This window comes from Alligator sinensis, unplaced genomic scaffold, assembly GCF_000455745.1.
Source record: "Alligator sinensis unplaced genomic scaffold, ASM45574v1 scaffold738_2, whole genome shotgun sequence".
Taxonomy (NCBI): Eukaryota; Metazoa; Chordata; order Crocodylia; family Alligatoridae; genus Alligator; species Alligator sinensis.
Window position 1 is genome coordinate 401,062 of NW_005842442.1, and position 18,852 is coordinate 419,913.

Sequence of the window (18,852 nt, forward strand, 5' to 3'; positions counted from 1 at the left end):
GGGACAAGTAGCACCAGCTACTTGTCCTCGGGGAACACCCATGCCATGCATGCTCTAGTGTGCGGCAGGTTAACCTGGGTGGTGTATGGGAGGCTGGGGCCAGCAACTGTGCGGGCCCCAGCAGCCTTACCTGGGGACCTGGCCAACAGCCAGAGTGTGGCTTTGGCTGGCCAGGCTCCACTTTTGGGCCGTGTGAACTGCAGCCACACGTACTGTCCCACTTTTTTATTTTAGCATATCCTGGGGTCAAACCTAATCTCTCCTGCACACTGAAAAGTAGCAGTGCAGGGAATACTTGCATGTGCAGTGTGTGGTGCTGCAGTTGGGTCTGGGGTGTCGCATACCACATGTCCACATTCGTCTGGATGTGCCCTCTGTGGCCTGGGCCATAGCATAGGTCTACCATCCCACGCTGTCACAGGCCAGATCCAATTTCCATGGGTAGATCCCAACTGTGGGTCATACGTTCTTAAAGTCTGTGTAAACTGATATGTTTAGTTGCAGTGGTTGTTCAATTTCCATTATTGTGTGCCAGAGGCAGGAATTCTAGTAGTCTGGAATAACAGATCCTACTGCCTCTTTGCAGTAGTATTAAGGAGGAGGAGGTATTTTTCCTACCCATGACTAATGGAAAATGGATAAAATACAGTTTTTGTTCTTCCATGTAGCTAAAATGTAAATACTACGCACATCTGTAATGACCCTTCTTTCTGGCATTTACAGGTCAAACTGTTAAGGCAGTGGTCTTAACTTTTTTTTAAATCAAGGCACCCCTCGCTAGACTCAAGGCACCCATTGGAAAATGCCAGCTCTTAGCTTTCATTCATTTTTTTTGACCACAGAAAAATAATAGAGCAATTTGTTTGTTACAAAAATCTCAGAAGGATCAGAACAGGTCAGAATGCTTTTGACACTACGGATTCCTATTTGAAAGCTCTGATTTTATCCTGTGAATCATGTTTAGGTGTTTGTACAGTGCATGGTACCACACAGCACCCTTGAAAGGATCTCATGACATTCCAGGCTGCTGCAACTCCTTTGCCTGACAATTACTGTTCTAAAGCCCTGTTGTAGTCCTGGAAAAAGCTCCACTGGGGGAGCCCCACTGCAGCATTAGGTCCCAGTCTTTGAGTGCTATTTCTTACTGGGTGAATTTACACCTTCAATTAGTACAACATGATAAACTCCGGTGCAGTTTATGCTGGAGAAAACTGCTCCTGAACACAGTGTCTGCACAGAGCTAAAGGGACTAATCCTTTTGGGGGAAGGGGAGATGGGGACAAACCTAAAACCATTTAAAATAAAAATAAAACAGTATATTACATTTCTGCACCTCCTTTTTTTCAAAGTATGTTATAGACTTTTGTAAAGAGTTCATTTATCAGTGATATTTTTGTCTGGTCTGCAGGCTAGATCAGACCCACAGATCATCCCTATGCACCAAGCCCAGCCATTCACGGCCCAAACCAGCCCTGCATGTTGTGTGCGGCGAGCACCTGCCCCAGCCTGGGGCTCACATGTGGAGCCAGCAAGGGGCATGCATTGCATGAGGTATCCACACCCAACCAACCTTGCTTGCTGGCTCTGGTATGAGGGGGCTCCCCTGTGGGCTCAATCTGGACTGACCCCAGGGTCCATGTGCAGGGCTGGTCCAGTGGGGCACTGCATGCAGTAGAAGTGCACCGATACATCAGTCCAATATCGGATTGGCACCGACATAAAGGAAATTGACTGTATTGGAAATCAGCTTTTTTTGCCTGTTGTAGCTGATAATGTGGCTGTTAAATGCCTAGTGCATGCACAGCCACAGCACAACACATAGGTGGTGAGGAGAGCAAAGCCTGGCAGCTTGGAGAAGACAAGGGGCACAAGCAGGGTGAGGGGGCTGTGGGGTGAGGGGCACAAGCAGGGCCAGAGGGGGCCGTGGGGGAGAATTGAGGGTCCTTTCATTTTAATTATGGATTTCAGGGTGATTATCAGAGAATTTGTGAATTTTCTTATTTTAATTTTTTTTTTATCAGAGTACTTGTGATTTTTAATCAGGGAAAACCAGGATCCCTATTTATCAGCTAGCACATGCAACCCCACAAATGCTGACTCTTCACTAAGGTTTTACGTTAGTTACTACATGGTGGCTAACGCATGGTAGGAACTAACCTTTCTTAATGAATATTAGCCTTTGAGTTCAATGAGTGTCCTGCAATCCTAATGATTATTCCTGAGCCATAGAGAGCCAATACGTTTTTTGGGGGTTTTTTACACATTTTTGTACACAAATGGATTCTGGCCTGAAACCTATAAATTAAAATGTATTACTGTTATAAAAAAAAAAAATAGCGGAAAAGGAAGACTTGTTGCCAAAATTCAATATCAGTAGTCCTTTTCCCCTGCATGGTTTTAATGTGACTGTTCCTAAATATTCTTTTGCTTTAAAATTGAAGGTTTTTATTAGCTGCTATAGCTATTCGGTGAGAGCACTTCCATAAGAAACATAAATAAATTGTAAAATTCAGCTGGGACACTTGCTGAACTGTTGGTATTATTTTGTAGGAAACTGATTTAAAGTGAACTAGAAAATTGCCAAACCATCAAAGCGTGGGATGATGTGGGAAAGTTAATATATTAAAGAAAGCACTACAGTAAAAAGAAGAAGAAAAAAACCCAAAAACAAAACCACCTTTAAAATGATATTTTAAAAATTCACTTATATAAGCAATAAGGCAAAATCACAGTCCTTTATGAGTCCAATAAAGACTGCCTTGCTACCACATCTTAACAGGGTACCCTTCCTTATTGGACTGGGAAAGAACAACTATGAAGGGCTTATGAGGAGTATATATTTATTTTGCTTGCTCACACTAAAAGAATGATAATTCTACTATAAATGTAGGTTGCGATTTGTAGTCTGATTCACATCAGCCTGATTATGAGAGAAGGTCTACCAGCCAAGTAGCCAGAACCCAGAGTTTAACAGGGCATTGTTTCAACGGGTATATAAATATTAAAGGTTTGTAGCTGGCCTTGCCGGCATACTATAGTAGTGGCTATTTTAAAAATAGAATACCATATTTCGTTCTTAAGGAAGACTGGGCTAATATTTCTATAGAAACTGGAATGAGAAAGTAGTTGAACTAGTTGAACATTACTTCTTAAAATGTACATAGCTTTCTGAAGTTTTGTCCATTATATAGACAGATCATATAAAATTTTTAAAGACCTGAAGAGGTGTTTTGTTTTAGCTCAACTATTAAAGTTTGTTTAAATAGCTAAGTCAAGTAGAGTACAGGGAAAGATGAAACTGATTGGTATTGGTATTCTTCCTTTATGTTTGTGCAGTTGGTGTTTCCCTTAAACTACCTGGTGCTACAATGCAAAACCAACATATTTGTGTTTCCTCCTATTTTTAAACATGACTTTTTTTAAAAACAAATAAGCAAATGCTTATGTACACTCTTTTCCTATTGGGTAAATCATTGGGGTGTGAGTTGTTCATGTCCAGCTGCTTCAAGGCAAAGTTTATATGGTCATCATAATTTAGTGACAATATTGCTTTTTAAAAATCTTTTTTGATGGCTTCTGATCATTATGCATTTCCAAGTTTCAGGTTTATCCTATCAGTGGCAAAGGGCTCAATTTTGTTCCCACTAAAATCGCTTATACTGGGTGCATCTACACATGCATTAAGGCACTTTTCCTAATTCACATTAAATTTAGCACCTCCAATCTGAGTTGCTAAATTATTGTGCATTAGCCTGCCCTAATGCACAGTAGTGCAAGTGCATGCTTTTTAGGTGATGCTAAATGTGCAGTAGCTTATTTTGCTATAAGTTAGTATAATAGTACTTTTTTATGCACTACTTTCACGTGTGGTAAAATAGGCTACTATGAATTAAAGCACATGTGTAGGCATGCTCATTGAATGCAGAGAAAGGAATCTTTATCTTCAAGATACAAACTTTCTTTCCTGAGTTAACACTGATAGAGGTGCACTGATAAAGATTTTCTTGGCTGATACCAATAGCTAATTATTAACCAACCATATTGGTCAATGCCGATCTGATAACCAATTTACAGGAATCCAGCCAGGCAGCATGGAGAGCAGTGCACTGCAGGTAAGTCTGTGGAGGGGAAGAGGTGTGGGGGAGGAAAGAGGACTTGGGGGTGGGGATCAGATTGATGCCCCCATAGTAAGGGAGGGAGGGAGTGGGACAGGGGGAGGGGCTGCGGCTGGGGGCACTGCCCAGCCAGAGCAGTGAATGGGACCTGGGGTGGGGAGCATAATGAAGCAGGATAAAGCCGTGGGTGGCTCTTCCAGGTGATCAGTGTTCCAGTGCTTAAAAATGGCAGCTCAAATGAGCTTTAGTTCAAGCACCACCACCAGCATTTTTAAGTGCAGGGATGCTTTTAACTGGAGCAAAGCCAAGTGGGACGAGGGTGGCTGTGGGCTGCTTGCTTTGGGCTTGGGGCTCTCCACTCTGCTGCCTTTGCTTGGGGGGCACTGCATTGGCTGCATGTCCCCTGCCCACCCAACAACTGGAGGCACAACTTGCTCCTCCCACTGCTGCTTGGTGCGCAGTCCTGGGGCAAAGGCAGCAGAGTGGAGAGCCCCAAGCCCACAGTGGGCAGTGTGCATCCACCACACTCACAAAGCTGGGGAGGCACATGCCTTCCATGCGGTGGGGTGCATGCAGCAGTGGGGAGTCACCCCTCTTCCCCACCTCCTCCCATGCCTCCTGGATGAGCTGCAAGCAGCTCTGTCCTGCTCCCCACCCCAGTCCTGGGTCCCATTCACTACCCTGACTGGGCAGACTTACCTGCAGGGTGCTGCTCTTCACACTGCCTGGCTGCATTCCTGGCTATGTGCATTCGTGTGCCTGCATGCGTGCATGCAGCATCTGAGGGACCCAATAAGAATGCATATTTTATTTATTGGTACATTATCGGCTACACTGACCAAAAAAAGCTGATAGCTGATGATGTTAATTTGCCTTTTATCAGTGCTGATCTGATATGGCACTGATTTATTAGTGCACCTCTAAACTTCGGCAATCACAGTTTGCAACTAAACCAAAGTTGAAGTACATGAAGAAGAACACTGTGCAAAAGAGTAACTTACAAACTGCCAGACTTCTAAACTCTTCCAAAGGAAGCTACCTATCTTAAGCTGAGCAAATTACTTTTGGCAGTCAGCAGAAAGGTATATGCGTGCTGGATGCAACAACACTGGTGCACTCATGAGAATACCTCTTGGTAGTTGTACATTGTGAAGTGAATGTTTGTTCTACATTTCATTCTGATATAACTGCACACCCTTTCATATACTTCTCTAAAGAGTACTACAGTGAAAAATTGCTTCTTCAGCTCAGGTACCTCAGGAGAAGATAAGTTTAATGCTGCAATCTCTTTGGGAAGCAAGCTTTCTGAAACCTTTATTTTATTTTTTTTTTTCTTAATACCTTTCAAAGAATACTTTCTCTCTCTACACATCTGCTGCACTAGTCCAATAAAGAGCTTGTACTGATTTTTATGTTCCTATAACTCTTATGAAATAGGACATGCACAGAATTTTTTGCTTCATCAAAATATAATCACAATAGTAAGGAGCTAAAATATCCAGCAAAAAGAATTTATAAAAATATCTTAGTGAGATAAAATTTGACTTAATTCAATAACACTTAAAGTTCTATTTACTTTAGCATTTAGCCAAGATAATACCAGATATTTCCCTTAGTTTTATGTGAAATCACATTATTCCTATATGATTTAGCAAAAAAAGTACAGCAGCCAGAAATAGTGCTGATTTACATTACCCGTAGTACTAGCATCACTGAAGTCACGCATGATACAAGTTATTACAGAAGAACTGATTCTTGGAGTTCAGTTTCTTTCCATAGACCTCTATATCCCATTTTAATATGGAGAATTCAAGTTCTCCTAAATCAGTTTTATCACGTTACCAGGATGAAGCGATCCATGCACTCCTCTCAATTCTTTGTAAGTTATCCTGACAATATTGTTTCAAATAAGGTATTTCTTATCTTCACAAATTAAAAATAAATGAATAAATAACCCACTACAAAGCAAATTGTAGCAGTGGGAAAAGTATAAAACCTTCAAAATGTAGAATTTTAATTGAATCATCTAACTGGAGCAACCTGTATAAATAATTTGAAGTGTATAGCTGAGGTAGTTCAGTTTGGCTAATTTACTGTTCTGATCACCTTTCTAGGCACAGATGCTTGTGAAGATTATATGCCAACATGAGAAAGGGTTGGTGTGGCATGAAATACTCCAGGTTACAAGATCTTTCATTGACTCGGTCAAATTGACATTTAAGATGTATACAGTGGTGTGGTGCATAAATGACAAAGAGGAGTCTAGAGGATCTCTCGCTATCATTGGAAAATTAATCATAATACTGGAGAACAAACTGAAGGCCCTCACTTAACATGCAGCAGAGTTAACAACCTTGGTATTCTAGTCCTCTAAATCTTTCTCAAGGAAGGTAGAGTCAACTGCAGACTGCTTGGAAGCAGCAGGAAAAGAGCTGGCTGCTTTTTTTTTTTTTTTTTCTTTTTGCCCTTCCCAAGAGGACACTAAGATCTTGACAAACTGATTCATTGCAGCTTTCCTTTTGTGGAAGCCCATGCAGAGAAGAAGGTGATGTTTTTCAGCCTTGTGGTTGTTAGTGAGCCATAAGCTTATGTTGTTAGTTTTATAAAATATCCTTGTTTTCTTGAATAAAATGCCTTTACATCCAAAGCAGAGGTCCTGGGTTTCCTGTTATCTGTTTTACCCCTTTGCATAGCACACGTTATTAAATATTCACATTGTAGTATTGTCTGCAAATATCCTCAGTTTTTGTTTTTTTCTACCTGTATATGTGTAGGCATACAAAAAGCAAGTAGAATTTGATACAAGTATCTTGACTCAGCAGTGACAAGGAAAACTTCCTCTTCTCAAAAATGAAAATGGGAGTGATATCAGAACTGATGTGCATTTCTTAAAAAAAAAACATGCAGTAGAACAAGCTCTCTCAACTTTTGCCAAACAGTCAAGTAACTTGAAATTTATTTGTTACTTGTCGACTCAAAGGTTTACTTTGGTTTGAAAGAGGATGCAGTTAAACTGTTCTCAGGGGTGGCAGATGACAGAACAAGGAGCAAAGCCCTCAAGTTGCAGCAAGAGAAGTTTAGCTTGGATATTAGGAAGAACTTTCTCACTAGGATAGTAGTAAAACACTAGAACAGGTTGCCCAGAAAGGTTGTGGAATCTCCATCCTTGGAGGTTTTTAAGACCCGGCTAGACAAAGTCTCGGCTGGGATGTTCTAGTTGGGGGGCAGTCTTGCTTTGAGCAGGGGGTTGGACTAGATGACCTCCTTAGGTCCCTTCCAACCCTAATTTTCTATGATTCTATGACTTTTCAAACAAATGCCCATTGTCCAGTAGAAATGTTTTAACCATTTGTAGCAGTTGTAGCAAACTGGAATTTCTCTTATATTTACTTATGATGATTTTCTGATGTGGACTGCTGTCTACTAGGAATTGGACTGAAGATTACTACAATGGTGCATGCAAATTCTGACCAACTAGATCAGCATTTTCCAGTTGCCTGTAAGATGAAAGAAAGATGGATGATTTCTCTATTAGTTTAGTCAATATAAAGATCAACATTTCTTTTAACATTTAATGAGTTAGAAATAGCCAGGCCTTGTTGTCATTGCTTCTTTCCTGCTATAATTCACTGCAGATAATGTGGTGAATAGCTGAATGGTTGACTACGTCTCATATATCAGTTAAACTACCGCACAATTTTCAGATAACTCCTTTTTAAATGATAGTTTCTTTCCCACTCAAAGACTTCTGTGCAAATCTCCCTTCCCAAATTTGCACTCTTCTGGGAGTCTGAATTCCTACTTTTAGGTTGTAATCAACTAATGCTTCCTGTATTTATTTATTTTTTTTATACTCTAAGTGTCTGAGTGCATGCTTCTTTAGGCAGGTTTTCTGTTATAAGCTCTCTCTTAGGAGGAAGTGGCAGAAGAGGGTAGAGGTTATTCCACTGTAACTTGCAGGTGCCTTTTTTTCTAAGTTATCATTAGAGGTGCATGAATACATCGGTTCATATCATATCAGCACCTATAAAAGCAAAATTGATATTATCTGCAATTGTGGGTTTTTTTTGGCTGATGTGGCCAATAATGTAGCTGATTAAATGCATGCAGCCCAGAAGGTTGGAGGTCAACATCCAGCTGGTAAGTCTGTGGGGAAGAATGGATATGGGGGGGTGCAGTTTGAGACATCTGTGGTGAGGGGTGGGGGTGGGGCAGGGCACAGGACTGAGCTGTGAGTGGCTTGTCTGGGGGCACAGGAAGGAAGGGGTGGCTCCCACTGCTTCCACACCCCAGAGGAGGCATGGAGGGGCATGGTGAATCTGCATGCACGGTGAGGGTGGGCTGCCACTGCTGGCTTGGGCCAGGAGTGGTGTTGGGCTCTTCCTGGTGGGGTGGCTCAGTCAGGGCTGCAATCAGGGTGGGCGGCAGCAGTGTGCTGTGAGGAGGAGCTATGGAGTGGGCTACAGCCACCCCAAAATTCACTGTAGACTCCCCTGAACCTTCCCTCCCAGTGCCACCCCCAACCACCCCACATGCAACCCTGGCCTAGCCCACCCAGCAGGAAGAGCCCAGCACCACTCCTGGCTCCAGCCTATAGTGGCAGCCCACCATCACTGTGCACAGGTCCGGGGGGCACGTGCCCCTCTTGCCTTCACTAAGGTGTGCCAGCAGCGGGAGCTACCCCCCACCACATGAGCCACTCATGGTTCCATCCCATGTCCCAATCCAGATGGTACACCTACCCCTACCCTTACCCAACCCCACCCCCACTCCTTCCCTTACCTCAGGGGCCTTGATCTACCCCTTCCCTCCCCCTGCCCCTTTTCTCCCACAGAGTTACCAGCCACATGCTGCTCTCCAAGCTGCCAGGATGCATATCAGCAATCAGATCGGTATCAGCCAATATGGCTTATTAATAATTGACCATCAGTATCAGCCCAAAAAATCTTTCTCGGTGCACCTCTAGTTATCATCAAGCCTCTTGCTCACTTTCCTTCTAGGACATTTGTCATGGGACTATACAGTCATTTGTGTAAATAAACCTCAACCAGGAAAACAAGAATGGACATTACTCTTAATCGGACAAGAATTTTTATGTGAAAGTATCTCTTGGGCAAAGACAGAAGAGTGACAAAGGAAAGATTTAAAGTATTTTGACTGCCTTGCAACAAAAATCTGAACCTGTGGAAACTGTAATAAAAAATGACTGACTTTAATTAGAGACCTATAGTTAGCACATCCTTGTCTAAAAATCAAATGCCTACACTGTCCAGCTATGTAAAAGACCAGCAGAAGTGGAAATAAAATCATTGCATTGCTTACAAATATTGTCTTTCTATAGTTCAGAAAACAATGTGGAGTTATGTTCCATCACTTCAGCATTTGATATAATGTAAGGTGACAGCTAAAATGTAAAGGGGATCATGTTTATTTTTAGATCATTATAAAATTATTGTGGTGCACCCAAGCAGATCAAGCTGGTTTCGCTGATACAAAGGTTTGCTGCCTGTCAAGATTACCTTGTGCTATGCATCCCTATATTATGTTTATCCTTTATCCACATTCTGGTGGCCCCTGGGAGAATGCATCTTGTACGGGGGTAAAGCCTACTGGATGAATACTGCCATCTTCAGGCAGAAGAAATTTAGGCTTTGTTCAGGTATAGAGGGGAGCAGCTGCTGTACCCTTTCTGTGATTGACTTAAAAGCCAGGGTGCCCAGAGCTCCTGGGCTAGGGACAGACATTATACATAAACCAGTTTAAGTGATCAGAAACTGGTTTAAACCTGTAACAGAACAGATTTTCAGTGTACAGAAACCAGTTTGAAAATGGCAGAAACTGGTTTAAGATAAACCTGGTTGAATGTAGTATCAGACTCAGCCGATTTGGCTCAAACTGGTTTATGCAATATCTGTCCCAGGTCCCTTGGTGGTTTTAAACCAGACACCCCCTGGTATGCTCTCTGGGCTAGGCTGGGCTGGGCAGGGAAGGACTTTCTGCTCCATAGCAGAGCGCTCTTTCCCCACCCCCCACCCTGCTCCCTGGCTGGAGCTCTGACAGAGACTTGCAGGCACAGCAGGGTCTGCCTAGCTTCCCCCTGCCCTAACTCCCACCCTCATTGCTTGCTTCTCAGGCCCCTTCCCTCCCATCTCCCACAGCATGTACCCCAGCCCATGGACCCTAGACATGTGGTATGCTAGGTAAGTGTGTCTCCAATTTCACTGGGACAGACAGACAGAACAGTGACTGCTTAGAGCTTTTTGGAGCTAATCAACAGGTCAGCTGGTAAGCTTTTTAAGAAGAGTTTCAAGTAATAGAGAGAAGCTATTGTTATGCTGATCGAGTGATAAACCTTGTTATCACCCCCCTGCTGGCTTGTTTGCCTGTCAGTTTGCTGCAGACAGTATAAAGAAGCAGAGACAGAGATTGAAAAGCTCCATATCAACAGATGCATGCACTGAACCTTGCTAGCAGGGGTCTGGGGTCTGGCAACACTCCCGCCCCTTGAGCAGCCAGTGGGGAAAAGACTGAGATGGTGCAGGCAGACCTCCCTAATCAGAACATTCTGCTAAGGCCTGGCCACACCCCACCCTCAGCTCAGCACTACACAAGGGAAGGGAAGACTGCTTTAGCGCCCCCAACTTCTAGCCTGAGCCACTGCAGGCATGTGCTTGAATTTCCTCAATCAAGAGAGAATGTCTGTCCAGTTACAAACTGGTTCAGACTAGCCAAGTTAGATTCACCTGCAAAGTTTGAATCAGTTCAGGTTCAGGATTTTTGAATGTCTGTCCCTAACCCAGAAGGAAACATGCCTCTTGGAATTCCCACAGAAATGGCAAAGTTCCACATTGTCTCCATCAAGATTCCCATCAAAAGTTTCATGCTATGGTTTTACACAAGAGCACTATAACTATAGCTGATCCAAAGAGTTTGCAAATTACTTCAGACAAATTCTCATTCTTTGAGATTCCTGAAATGTTATGCCGTGCTGGGTGAACACAAGGAAGAGTGGCAGTGTCAATTAGAAAGAGTCTCTTCTAGCCAAAGTTGCATAGTAATGTTAAGAACTGTATTACATAAATGTAAGCTTGTATATATGTGTGTGCTTTGCCCAGTGTTGTTTTTCATAGCATTTCAATACGCCATGTTGCATTAAATCATGTTATGTTAATTCTGTTGGCATAAATCGCATTGTTTGCTGGGCTAATGAGGAAACAAAGAAGCAAGTGCTATTTGGGTGAGAGTATAGGTGAGAACTGAAGATGAGAACACATTTCAGTAAGCTCCCTGATCTCTTACCCCAAGAGTTCTGGAGTAGTAGACTGAGCAGCCACTACTGCATTTAAGCAACTCATGCATGATTTGGGTCATGAATCTTTTAGTAGGAACAGGCTCATATTGCGGTACCAGGAGCTGTGCTCCTTACTTTAAAATAACTATTGGTGATGACATCACCCACAGCTGAGAGAGTGAAAAATCCTAAACTGGAGTCTGGTAGGAGCTAATTTTTATCCGTTTATAATATTGAAAACAAAATAATATGTTGTCTTTAAAATGATGTGTGTATTTTTGCATGCATGTTGTCAGATGTGGTCATTTATATTAACATATACATTCTAACAGTTAAATACAGTATCAAGCCAATAATTTAATTACTTAGTATTAAAACTTCTTATCAAACTTCTTTGCACTCTTACAAACATTTATTTGCCAAGTGGATATCCCTTTACCTTTTTTTCTAAAGAGGCAGTACTTAGCAGATTCATACCCTAATGATTTTAAACTGTAATGGAAACTCTATGAAAGTACATTGGACAGCAACAGTGATGTGAAATAAATTCATTAAAATCAATGTTATTTCAATGAATACTAATTGAATTATTAATGCTTGGATCAGGTTTTTTCCCTGATTGTGATTATTCAGCTTGTTGGAGCTTGTTGGCTGATGTATGTATCCCTATTGATGAAAGCTCGCTCTCCATCCTGTATTGTTGGGCATTTTTTTTCTTTCTTGCCTGTACACCAAGGGAATGTATTATGGATTTTGCACAAAATAACAGGTGGTCATTCTTCATAGTAAATGTACTTTTTATGTCTGCTTAGTCTTTTGACTTAGTGAAAGAACAGTGCAGCCCGTGGATCATTTGGCCTGTGCTGAAGTAGACAAAAGTTTCTTTGTTTTGAAGCCAACAATTATGTACGCTAATTTGTTGTTCTGCCTGAAGGAAACATTTGTATCTAAGTGAAAAAACTATTTTCTGACATGAATTGGGTTTTGTTTGTTTATACTCCACTAGCAACAAGCATTTTAATAGCCAGTTAAAGAAAAGTAATCCATAATACAATTACTTCTCTTTATATACTTACATGCATTTGTTACTTCTAGATTACAGAATGTAATAGTATCAAGAACTGGTGTTTCCTAGCATTTTTTCCTCCCAATTGTATGTGTTAAAGTAGAACAGAAATATGGATTATTTTGGGTTTTTTCTGTCTATACTTTTGTAGCATGTACGTACATACATATATACATACACTCCACATCTAGTGTGTACATATAGTTATAATAGCTGTTGTAAATACAGTGTAGATGAAGTATGATCTCTGCTCATTGAAATTAACCAACACTGTCTAGAAAGTGCAAAAGAGTGTGAAATTGAAAGTGTGTCCCTGGAGTGGCAACTCACCAACAGGGCCTTGGCAAATGATCAGTCATTTTCTGGATTGCCATACAAAAGCTACAGTTCATATTGCTGGGACCTTTGGGAAAACCCTTACAATATGAGTTGCAGTATGCTATCAAGAAGAAGCTGATACAACACTTGTAGTGCAGGCCTGGTGTACAAAGGCATTTTGCCATGCAATGGATATTGAACAGGATTACAATGGATGTTTCTGTTAAATAATGTTGCAGATCTTTACTTTGTATTTTTAGTAAATATATTTTGAGCTATAGTCCTACTTTTCTCTGAGCTAGATTTCAGTTTCCAGTTACATCTCAAAAGGAAATTATTACTTTTCTTCTCTTCCTTTTAAGTACCTGCTGCTCTGTTATTCAGGTGCTTCTGGGCATTCTGCCTTCATTCCATATTTAAAAAGTAGACATCACTAGTATTGTTATTAATTATAGTCATTAGTATTTCAATTGCAATAGCACCTACAGGTACTATCTGACTTTGGGACTCCATTGAATTAGGCCAGGAGTGGGTAAATATATCCTGTGGGACTTGGTGTGCCAACTGATTTGATCCGGCCCATGGGGGGGCGGAGGCTGCCAATTGATGTGGATCCAGCTTGCAGTGGCCCCTGTGGTGTGCTTCATGGGACTGAGCACCTCCTGGGGCATCTTGTGCCATGGTCCTGCCCATGCCCGCTAGCCCCTGCCCTGGCCCCAGCCCCAACCAGCACATAGCTTCCTGGTGGGGCTGCTACTGGTGCAGTTACAGCCCCTTGGGTGCTGCTTCCAGTGGTTACTCTTCCACCTGCCCCTACTGAGCCACTACAGATGGGGGAGAAAGCTGCAGCCAGGCAGCTCATGCTCCAGCTTCAGCTCCAGCTGCCTTCTATCCATTTAGCCTCCTGCACTGAGTGGGTGGAATGGGTGGAAGGCAGCAGGAAACTATAGGTGGAGCCCTGCATACTGGGGCAGGAGCTGCCTGGCTGCAGCTTCCCCCCAACCTGGAGTGGTGCAGCAAGGGCAGGAAGAAGAGGCACCACTGGAGGCAGGCAGAGTTGAGCAGCACCCAGGGGGCTGCAGCTGCACCAGGTGCAGGCCTGCTGTGAAGCTGTGCGCACTGATTGGTGCCAGGGCCAGTAGGCATGGGGTTCCAGCTCCTTGCTGCCTTCCACCCACTTGGCCACCCTCAGGTGGCTGCTCATTATGCTGGGCATGCAGAGTGGGTAGAAGGTGACTGGGATTTGGAGCTGGAGTTGGACAGTATATGAGGCCCATTTTCTACATGGAGTTTCTGGCCTTTCCAATTCAATATCTACCTGTATGGTATAATATTTGCTATTGCACTATCAAGGAAGTCTGTCTTTATTCTGATTCATTTATCTCACTAAAGTAATCAGGGCTCTGCAATCAGAAATGATCACTAGGGCTAAATACAGATGTTCAAAGGGCTGCAAGCTGAAAGCACTCTATCTCACTTTACTCAAAGTGCTATAGGAGAGCGCTTTCAACCCGAACAGACGTGTGCTGTTCGGGGGGGAGGGCAGGGCTCAGTGCCTGCCTGCACTGGCCAAGTGCAGCAGTTGGAGAGGTGCTCCTATCGGTCTCCCAGGAGGCTGCCAGAGCAGCTTCTCCCAGCCCCATCTCCCCCACCAGCTGGGGAATGTCAGCAGCAGCTGAAGGGGAGTAGAGGGAAGGGAGCCTTCATGCCACTTGGACACCACTTTCCCTCCCAGACCATAGCCAGCAAGAGGAAATTATGGTAAGGGGGGCTCCCTTCAACCAGCTGCAGACAGCAGTGGCAGTGCAAGTTTCTTGCACTGCTTTTTGCTGTGCTGGGACTCTGGCAGCATGAGGAAATGTTGGGCTGGGCTGCTCCTCCTGCAGCTGCTGGCTGCTGCTGTCAAGAGGCTTGGGCGGAGGAAAGGGAGACCCACCCTGCTATGTGGACCAGGCCCAGCCCTCCCCACAAAGACCCCAGCTGTGAGGGGCCCCTCATGGCAGGGAGGGCTCCCTTTCTCCTATCCAAGCCTCTTGACAGCAGCTGAAGCAAAGCTACCTGGCCCTGTGTTTCACTGTGCTGGGCACAGGGGCTGCGGGTGGGGAAGGGAAGGGAGCCCCCATTCTGTGTGGACCTGGGCTGACCAGCTCTGACTTTTGAGCCAGCAAGCAGGGGGGCTCTAATTCCTCACGGCAGTGGGTTCCAGTCTTCGCCAGCCACAGTTCCCAGCATGGTGAAAAGCTGGAGAAGCCCTGCCCTACAGCTTCTGGCTGTGGCTGCCAGGTGTCTTGGATGCGGGGGAGGGGGTGGTGTGAATAGTGTCCCCCTGCCATAAGATTTGACCCCCTGCATGGCCCAAGCCAGCAAAGTGTGGGGGGGGAGAGGCTTGCAGCAGGGGGCTCCCTTTCCTCCCTCTTCCACCCCCCGCCAGCCACTACTGATAGTCACCAGCTGGCGGGGGAGGGAGGCAAGACTGGGGAGAGGGGCCACACTGACAGTGGCTGCTTGGAGACTTCATCCCCTACAGCACCCCCCTGGTCAAGCTGCAGCCCTCCACAGGGACAGGGCTGCTGTGGAGACTGAAACCCTCCTTTCCCTCCCCCTCCCCCAGCCAGGTTGCACATAGTGCTGGGATCAGGAGCTGTCACTGACTTGGGTCAGAGACAGCCAATGAGGCATGGCCATCCCAGCCACTCAGGTAGAGGAAATCAGCTTTACCTGAAGCTAGAGCAGCCCTGTACAAAACCACCTGGGATGGTGGTGATTATGCTCCAAGTTAACCCTGCATGGGACCTGGCACAGACATTCGATAATGTGCTCTAACAGAAAGCACTTTAGGTTAGTACATATCCATCCAGGATTAACTTAGAGTGGGATCCACTATTTTTTAAGCACTTTATATGCCATGAATGTCTGTTTTCTTACAGCTGTTGTGCACTTTCTGTGTGCTTAAAGCACATTGAGTGTAAAGTCTGTACCTAGCCTAAAGGCTTCAGGTAATGTTAGTTGGTTTATTTCTGCCTTGCGTAGGGATCCAAAAATGGGAGTGGGGGGCAAGGCCTCTCAATCCAGTATTTTTTGAGGGATAGAATATGCAAATGGCTCACTCAAGAGAGACCCTTTTACAGCAGTTAGAACTGAATCCACCAGACACATCTCTTCTTCTTGTGCAGAGAAGCTCTAAAATTTCTGCAGGAACTTTTGTGTGAGCCATCAGGGGAAGCCAGACATCAGCTTTTGTGAGAGAGGAGAATTTCTATCTACTTCCAAAGCAAAGAATGAGGACAAATGCCTATCACATATGACCTGAGAAAATAAAGTGTGTCCAGTTGAAAATTGCAGGTAAGGAAACACCCTTTGCCTTTCAACAAAGGGTATTAAGAGGGTGCCTACTGCAGTTTGCAAAGAGAAAAAAACTGATCACTCCCCAAGGGACTCTTTTGGCTTTATCTGATCAAGTTATTTACCTCTTGTCTTGTTGACACAACACAGTCTATGAGAAGCTCGTGGTAGGACGATAAGAAAGATGTTTTGTCCTCTTGCTAGAATGAATATAAAAGATTTGACTTGGTTTTATATTTTAGTTATGAATCATCATTGATTGTTGATTGCTAATTGTTTGTTATTCACTACTTCTACATTAATTCTAGTACATCTGGAGTCTGTGAGTACATAGTGGTTAACCAGTCATGCTGCTTTTAGAAATCCCAATTTACTTTATTAGAAAATAGCTAGACAGTAGCAGTCAGCAGAAGTGGCATAGGGGAATAGATTTGAAGAGCTGTATAAATAACAATGTACATATAAAACTGAGCACAAACTAGGAAGCAGATGCATAAAAGAAAAGGGAAGTGAAGGATGACTCACATAAGTAGCCTTCCTACTTTTTAGAAAATTTTCAGCTGGTGTACTGCTGGCAAAAGAGCACAATCTTAATTTAGAGAAAATAGCCTTTTGTTGAGGGACAGTAGAAACAATCATTTGAAAAGGTGCCAGAATTTCTGCAGTCACTTCCTGTGTCATGAATCTGGACTGATGAAATTAAGGTTCGTGATGATTCAGCATCAGTGGTTTTTCTAGAAACATTCAGTCATTGGGACCTTTTTATCTTTTCCTTGAATAATTTGATTTATTATAATTTTTTTCTGTTTCTCTGATCGAGTTTGTAAGTAGATTTTGGTAATGATTTACTGTCCTTCCTTGTTCTTTTGTCTCATATTTTATGTCTTTGGAGGCTCTTAGTGCTTTTGTCCTTGGCAGGGATCAATGTTTTCTTATTTTTGATCACTGGTCCAAGGCGAGTGCTTACAGAAGTGTACTGACACTGTAAATGTTTCTATGGGTCCCACCGAATTTTCTTTTTTGGCCTTGGCAAGTAACAAAGTATTTCACCTTAATGTTTTATCATTGTGATTGTTGTCTTGCTTTTTTCACCACTTTTGAGATGACTTCAGCAACCAATGTTGCATGAATTACTATAAAAATTTTGATATTTTATCTTTTCTGACAGCTGAAAAAACTCTACTTGGATGCTCTGAGCCTTGATTTTTCTTGTCCTAGAGGCTTACAAGGCTTACAGTACTTTTGATACAGTCAAACTTTTTTGGTGGTGGTAGGGGACTGACTATAGCTAGCATCACACAATTATAATGAATTCTCTGTGATATGCAGCTCAGTGGTCACAAGTCCTCTTCTTTTCCAAAGAGAAACGTTGCTTCTGCTACAGGATATATTTGCGATTGGATTAGTACTAGCTTCCTTGGTGACACTGGTGTAATGATGGCTCACTGTTCCCTTTGGGGTCAGTAGGGCACTGCACTAACCAGGCTTTCTTTTGAAACAGTACCTTATATTGTCCTGATTCAGGTAAGTCTGCACGAATTTCAGCTAAGGCTTTAGCACTTGTTGGAGACAAGGAGCAATCACTGCATTCATTGCAGGAAAACTAGGCAGCCTTTCTATGCCATGCTCCTCAACAATTGTTTTGGAACCATACATCCTGAGCAGGAAACAAGCAGCAACAGATTACTGTCACCAGCTCATCAAGCCTTGTGTTGCTATTACAGTTCAACAGATTAATCATATGGATTCATACCACTGATCTTTGGTGATCTTTTTGACACATTCACCTGGCACTTTTCCCACCTGTAACCTTCTATCATATAAACTGGAACAAATTCATCTGAAGGCTGTGGTGAATGATTCCTCACAATGGAATCATTCAAGTTAGTGCTTTTAGTTCAGCTGGTTTACACCTAGAGTATCTATGTCTTGATATTCTTAAGTACAGCTAAGATGTCTTAGCAGTGCCCTGTCAGTTGATTCTGGATGCATGCAGGCTTTATATTTTTACCAGTAGAATCTCAGTTCTACTGATAGAAACCTGAAGTGTAGAAATGTTCACACAGTTCTACTGGACCAACATGGCAGGTTCCATAGAAAAATCTACTACCTCCAGGGAGGTAGAACTGGCCTCTGGCAGAATTTCTACCAGAGAAACATATGCTTGTACACTTGCCCCAGTGATAGAAGATGCTGTTCTGCAGCATCTTGGCATGTTTTACTCCATTCCCTCCCCTCCCCTCCCCTGCCCTCTAGGGAGACAGGCTTCAACTTTATTTCTGCAGCCTGATAGACATTATACCACTCCCTCTGACAGCTTCAGGGCCTTGAAAGCCTAACTCCTCTCTGCAGCCCTGGGACTGTGCTACTGCCTACTCTACCACCCTGAGCAGACAGGAGAACCCAGCCCTCCAGCATCTGACCAAATTTGCCAACTCCCTTTACCCCTGTATCTGACTCCAAACTGGCCTAACCTGGCCCCTCTCATTCCTAGACCCCCCCCAACCTCCCTAGCCCTGCATCCATGTCTGGACCAGTCAAACTCTTCCTCTCTCTGTCTTCCCTGCATTCCTCCTCCCCTCTACCTTCCTTTCCTCCCTTCAAACCAGCTGAATCACCTCTCTCCCTCCCCCTCAGCCCCCCTTTGCCTCAGACCTGGCCAGTACCTGAAAGGCTGATTTGATTCTGGGGGGGAGGTGAGTCTGGGTATTGCGGGGGGG

At 43.6% G+C, this 18,852-nt stretch overlaps 1 protein-coding gene across 2 annotated transcripts in view; it reads left to right on the forward strand.

Annotated features, from left to right (window-relative positions):
- FIGN (fidgetin, microtubule severing factor) overlaps positions 1-18,852 on the forward strand; it is a 127,200-nt gene that overhangs the window by 59,094 nt on the left and 49,254 nt on the right. The window contains exon 3 of one of the 2 annotated variants that reach the window (XR_324623.3): positions 6,230-6,744. The exons of the other annotated variant lie outside the window; for it this stretch is intronic. The gene's annotated coding sequence lies outside the window, so the exon portion shown is untranslated. Of the gene's footprint in view, positions 1-6,229; positions 6,745-18,852 lie in introns of those variants that run through there. 2 annotated transcript variants of the gene reach the window in all.